This window comes from Poecilia reticulata, chromosome 18 (assembly GCF_904066995.2).
Source record: "Poecilia reticulata chromosome 18, P_reticulata-male-v2, whole genome shotgun sequence".
Taxonomy (NCBI): domain Eukaryota; kingdom Metazoa; phylum Chordata; class Actinopteri; order Cyprinodontiformes; family Poeciliidae; genus Poecilia; species Poecilia reticulata.
Genome location: NC_088847.1, coordinates 25,912,985 through 25,919,442, shown reverse-complemented (window position 1 = coordinate 25,919,442; position 6,458 = coordinate 25,912,985). Strand labels below are relative to the sequence as shown.

The 6,458-nt window shown below is 36.5% G+C and overlaps 2 long non-coding RNA genes across 3 annotated transcripts; one reads left to right on the top strand and one right to left on the bottom strand.

Annotated features, from left to right (window-relative positions):
* LOC145548791 (uncharacterized) lies at positions 1-1,119 on the bottom strand. Its single transcript, XR_014084786.1, has 2 exons — positions 913-1,119; positions 1-549 (listed from the first exon to the last, which is right to left on the bottom strand). It is a non-coding gene; the product is annotated as an uncharacterized LOC145548791 (long non-coding RNA).
* Positions 1,120-1,901: 782 nt separating this feature from the next.
* Positions 1,902-3,193, top strand: LOC145548789 (uncharacterized). 2 transcript variants are annotated; one of them, XR_014084783.1, is made up of 3 exons: positions 1,902-2,032; positions 2,145-2,504; positions 2,590-3,193. It is a non-coding gene; the product is annotated as an uncharacterized LOC145548789 (long non-coding RNA). The 2 variants fall into 2 exon arrangements; XR_014084782.1 differs by having other exon boundaries at positions 1,908-2,504.
* The last annotated feature ends 3,265 nt before the right edge of the window (positions 3,194-6,458 follow it).

Below are 6,458 nucleotides of genomic sequence, written 5' to 3'. Positions count from 1 at the left end.
TCTAGTTTTTGATTTTATTTCATTTATTAGAAACTACTTGAAAAGAAGCTATTTGATTAAAACTGTTCCTGCCTCCTGCTTTTTATTTCTCTGCTCAAACTCTGACCAAAAGTGTTATTGTTTTATTTATACTCAGACACATTGCAAGAACATAGCGATTATTTTCTGTTTCACTGTCACTCTTTGTTCTAATAAAACACATTTCAGTAAATTAAACCAAAAGAAGATCGTTTAAAGGTTGTGTATATTTAAAGGGTAAGTCCTTACGAAGTTCAGAGCCGTCCGGTTCTTCCAAGCAGCGCTGGTGCTCAGAGGGGATCCCCGCCCTGCTGCTGCTTCCCGCCGGCCTCACCCAGAGAGCCAGGCCGCCTCTGCTGGCCGTTGTCCACAGGTCCACAGCAGCTGCACTCCCACACCAGGTGCCTCCCAGACTCCGGTGCGCCACAACCAGGTCTGGGGCAGATATGGCCCTCGGCCCCTCGCTGACATGGCCCGGGAGTTCATGACGTCCATTCCAGGTCCTGGAGTCAGTTTGGAAGGACAGAGTTCCTGTTGAACGATGACGACGATCAACGCGTTTCACTTAATTCATCTAACGACGTTCCTGTTTTTATCTACAGGTGGTCATTCTGACTCATGGTGCAGAATCCATCCTTAATCCTAAATGTATAAAGAAATTAAATAAACTATAAAAAGCAATCTTCAAGTTTTGGAAACCGGACTTCTTTTGCCTGCGTAGGGACATCAGTCACCTCAGTGCAGCAATGGCGCATTAAAATATTATATGATGTCCTGTTTTTATCTACTAGGTTGTTATTCTAACTCCTGGTTCTTAAAGTTTCTGTCCTGTTATTTAGCAGATTGTCTCAATAAACGACCAACAATTAAATAAAACAGGTTTATGATGCTCACCTGATCGGCTAAACTCTGATGTCGGCTGGCAGAAATGGCCGAAACTGTGAACTAAACTTCCGTGTGTCTGAGGGCGAAGAGGACTGATGTGGTTGAGGCTCCTAAACACGAACCAACAGCGTTTTCTACACAGAGACACATCAGTTGTGACTTTCTGTGTAGAGAATGCAAATGATGGCTTTCTGTGTAGTGATCTCCTATTGGCTCGTGTTTTATGGGAACCAATAGGATATCACTACACAGAAATCCGATCTGTGTCGCGAGGATGGACCGTATATAAGGTTCCACCTCCACCTGTCAGCTCAGTTCACTGTTTCGGCCTGAACCTGTGAGCAGCAGCTGATCTCAGAGCAGGTGGAGCATCACAGCCAATCAGGTGAGCATCATGATGGTTACAGTTAATATATTATGTTGTAAAATAAAAGTATAGATTTCCAGCAGTGCAGAAAAAATAATAGAAACTAATTAAACAACAACAAAGTCTGAGGAAAGACCAGATATTTTAGTTGTTCTTGTATTGAGTGATTTTGTTCCTGATGTTCTGCTGCCTCCTCTCCTCTTCCTCTCTCAGGATGAAGATGCTTCATTAGTTTATCTTAGTAAAATGATTCATTTTAGATTTAATCCAAGAGTTAAATCTTTAGCATTAAATATTTTGTTCTATTTCTCTACGTGTTTCGACCGACTGGATATTTGTTGATGGTCACAAACACAAATGCAGCTCAGCTGATTTTCTTCTAGAGGAAAGATTCTCCTCACAGCTTCAGCTTTATTTTCTTTGTGACTCATTTGCAATGTTATTTAAAATACATATTATTTTTTATTTGTAATTTACTAAACCTTTTGAACAAAAAATATGTGAAAAACTTTGTAAATTCTAAAAAAAACTCAACAAACTATTTCCAGATTTCACTCACTGCTGTTTTCTCCTTATGAATTATTACAGAATAATTTCACTCTTTTTACAACATTGTTTCTCTTTTCCTCACCAGGAGCCAGTTGTTCCTCATTCTGTTACTGACATTGTTCCTGATGTCCTGCTGCCTCTCCTCCTCCTCTTCCTCTCTCAGGATGAAGATGATCTCCCTGCTGCTCCTCATCCTCAGCTCATGTCTCTGTGGTCAGTCTCCATCTTGTCTTTGTGACAGAAAGCTCTCTAGATGGAGCTGAAAGACTCCCATGTTCCAGTTCTCAGTGTGTCTGCTCCTCTCTTTCCCTCTCTGTCTCCTCAGCAGCAACATTTGTAGTGAATGTGACCCAGAGCAGCTATGAGGCCGAGGAGAACCAGAACATCACTCTGGAGTGGACCTTCACCTCCAGGACTCAGGGATCCTACAAATACATAAATATCATCTGTGACCTCACACGTGAGAGAGAATTAGTCCTGATCGAGGTGAATAATGGAGTTGAGATTCCAGATTCTCAGCATAAACAGTTTTCAGGACGAGTTCAAATGGACAAAGACGTCCTCAAAGAAGGACGAATCAGACTCCATGTGTCCAGACTGAGGACTGAAGACTCTGGTCTGTATCTGTGTGACGTGAAAACTGAAGACGGTTCTGGTTCTGCAAGATGTCGACTCAACGTTTCTGGTAAAATCTGTTGTCCTGCTTCTGTTTCTCTGCTGACGTTCATCTGATTCCAGGTCTAAAATGAAGTTTCTCCTTTTCTCTCCAGCTGCTGCTGATCAGCTTCAACCTCCAACTGAGAATCTACAACCAGACAGTCGAGGAAGAATCGGAGTTTATGTTTCACTGGGACTTTTTGCTCTTATTGTTGTTTTTTATGTCAGTTTTAAATGTTTAAAAAACAAACTAGAAAGAAAGTGTCTTTATAATAAAACAAATGTTTAGTTTTTCTGAGAAATGATGCCTGGACTCTGAAAACACTGATGTAAATATGTAATGAAGAAAAACATCCATCCATTTTCTTAACGTTTTTCCCTGATGGGACTAAAACGGCTGCTGGTAAATGTCTCCAGAGGTCAACTGGGGAGAGACGGGTCACCCTGGACAGGTCGTCAGTCCATCACAGGGCAGAAGAAAAACATAAGACTTTATTTATTGAAAGCTTATTATTGTTAAAAGAGAAATGAAGTAAAATTTTATCTGATTTGATTTTTAAGGTTAAGATTTAATGTAGCTGTTAAAACTTTCCTCTGAAAACAGCTGATAGTTTTTATGTTTTCTAAGCTCTTTACTGTTTATTGAAGTGTAAATGTTGTAAATAACTGTAAACACATTGTAAACAAAAGAATAAAGTAAAATGTTTTCTGACTTGCTTTGCTTTTCTGCTATTTTTTATTAAATTAGTGAAATAAATATTTTCACTTATCAATCTGTTTCCTTTAGAGTTCTAAGTTTTCACATTTTCTCAGCAGTTGATCAAAAGTGTAAAATAGATTCATCCAGTTCAGTTTCATCTTTTCTTAGCTGCTTTAAAGTTGAATTTATCTAAGGAACAAAGTCAGTTTTAGTGATTTAAACCTGAAACATGTGAAGAGACACAATCTGCCTGGAAACAAGGAAAACTCAGAAGAGGAGAAGAAGAAGAAGAAGATGGAGGAACTGATGGGATCAATAATCCATCAATATTAACTTTCTCTTTTATTAGAGACACTTTGATTCTGTTTACACTGAAGTTAAAACTGGAGAAAAGAAGAAGTCAGAAATATTCTGTCCAGGACTTTGAGTCTGTTTTTATAAAACATGATTTTATCAAACAGCTTCTATGAACACATGAAGGATCATTGGTTCATTAAAAGTGGTGAAATGTTTCCCTGACTTGTTTTACTACAGCAAAAAATGAAGTACACAGAGCGATAGATAGAAAGGAGAAACAAAGTAAACCAGGATATGTTCAGGTCCTCGGACGTTGACATTATCAGAGACAAACTGGATCAATTCTATAAAAATAACAAAACAAAAATATAAAAGTTCAGAGTTAATATCAGATTTATCTCATATTATCTATATTTATCTCGTCAACCATATTGTTAAAATCTGCAGTAAGAAGTTCAGTCTGTGTTTCTCATTAAATCAGTCTGAACGAAGCGCCTTTAAAGGCATCATCATCATCATCATCATCATCATCATCATCATCATCATCATCATCATCATCATCATCATCATCATCATCAGGTCATATCTTGGTAAATTGAGTTTCCTGCAGCAGGTGGTGGAGTTTCAGTCTCAGTCGCTGCTTCCTTTTTGTTGAGGAGCAAAAACTCAGCAGATCCTCTGCAGAAAAGCAGTAAAAGGTTTATGTGACATTGAGGCTGGATAAATGTGTTTAATGAACAAGAATGACTCTGATCCACTTCATTCAGGTTTTATTTGATAAAAATATAAATACATATTTACTTCTGTGATGAATGTTGAGATATGTGGCTGAACAGACAGGAATAACAATGATCTTTAAGAGTTTTAGCAAAACTAAATGATCAATATTGGGTTTTTTTCAGCAAAAATACTTAAAAGTAATTTATGCTGCATGAAATTACTAAACATAGAACTTTTGTTCTACCTCCTTAAATAATCTGAACTATTTTTTTTTCTCTGATTCTGGCAAATATTCAGACTTCAGTGTTACTTAGAAAGCCCAATATTAAACATTATATATACAACTTGGTTTTATTAAATAATATTCAAAACCTTAAATATTAATGCTCTTTAATATGCAGATTTTTTTATTGTCCAATCTTTTGTCTGATGCAGTCAAATAATTAAACATGAATTATGTCCTCAGCTCATGTACTTTGTTCAGATATATGAGATCTGCTTTATTTATGGCCGCTAGGAGGCAGTGATGCATTTTTTTTTATAACTCATGATGCAGAATCCATCTTTAATCCTAAATGTAAATAAATAAACTATAAAAAGCAATTTTTTAAGTTTTGGAAACCGGACTTCTTTTGCCTGCGTATGGACATCAGTCACCTCAGTGCAGCAATGGCGCATTAAAATATATGATGTTTGGTTTGACCAACAGTCGCCTCTACAATGACGACGATGATCTGACTTATCTAACTACGTTCCTGTGTTTATCTACTAGGTTGTTATTCTAACTCCTGGTCCCTAAAGTTTCTGTCCTGTTAATTAGCAGATTATCTCAATAAATGACCAATAATTAAATACAACAGGTTTATGCTGCTCACCTGATCGGCTAAACTCTGATGTCGGCTGGCAGAAATGGCCGAAACTGTGAACTAAACTTCCGTGTGACTGAGGGCGAAGAGGACTGATGTGGTTGAGGCTCCTAAACACGAACCAACAGCGTTTACTACACAGAATATATTTGTGACTTTCTGTGTAGTGATCTCCTATTGGCTCGTATTTTATGCGTACCAATAGGAGATTTTTACACAGAAAACCCATCTTTTTCGTGAGGATGGACCGTAAAGTCGAGTTTTTTTTATTTTATTAGAAACTACTGGAAAAGAAACCTACTTGATTAAAACTGTTCCTGCCTCCTGCTTTTTATTTGTTTCTTTGCTCAAACTTTAACTCAAGCTTATGGAAAGTGTTTTTTTCTCTTTCAAACCGTTTTATTTATACTCAGATATATTGCAAGAACATAGCGATTATTTTATGTTTCACTGTCACCTTTTGTTCTAATAAAACACATTTTCAGTTAAATTAAACCAGAAGAAGATAGTTTAAAGGTTCTATATTTTTAAACCTTTAGATATACAGACGACTTCATAAGTTCAGACGGTTAAATATGTTTAATTAAAAAGAAAACAACAATCAAAACTGCAAATCCCCTAAACTAAAAGATAATGTTCAGACATAATCTTCTACACAAAAATATTCAAGAATAATTTACAGAAAGAAGGAGGACACAATAGATATGAACAAGAAAATATAAGAACAAATATATGAACATCAACCTGTGGAGGGACTTTGTGAAACAGTATAAATAAATATATTTATATAATAAGATCAAAGTTATATAAATATATAACTATTTTAAATATGGAGGAAATAAGGAAACTAAAATAATATGGCATAGTTTTAGATTATATATACATGTTTTAAATCGAAAAATAAAAACAGTGTAAATTTCTTCTCACTCCGTTTTGAACAAATTCAGTGGCTAAAATTATTGATTCTTAAGCTGCAAAACCATTTTTTCTGCATACATGTTTAATAAATGTGTTCCTACTTCTTTAAATTGATTTGTTCAAAATACTGAAATTCACTTTCACTGCATCAACATATAAACTGTAACAGCTGGAGAAACCAAACTCAGGTCAACTGGAGCAGTGACCCCAACCTGGACCTCAGAGCCCTGCAGCTTTAGGACATAAATGATTCAGTGATTAAAACCCTGTAGAACCTGATGGCCTGCAGAGGAAATAATACAATTATTACAATCATTAGAGCTGAAGGTCACATTTAAAACATGGAGGATGTTGGACCCAGAGGATGAAGGTTGAGGATCTGAACTGGAACAACCACAAGCCTCACTGTGAGTTTGGTGATCTGTTCATCTTCTGCTTCTTTAAATAAAGATGAAGAATCAAACCAATAATCAGTGCAGCG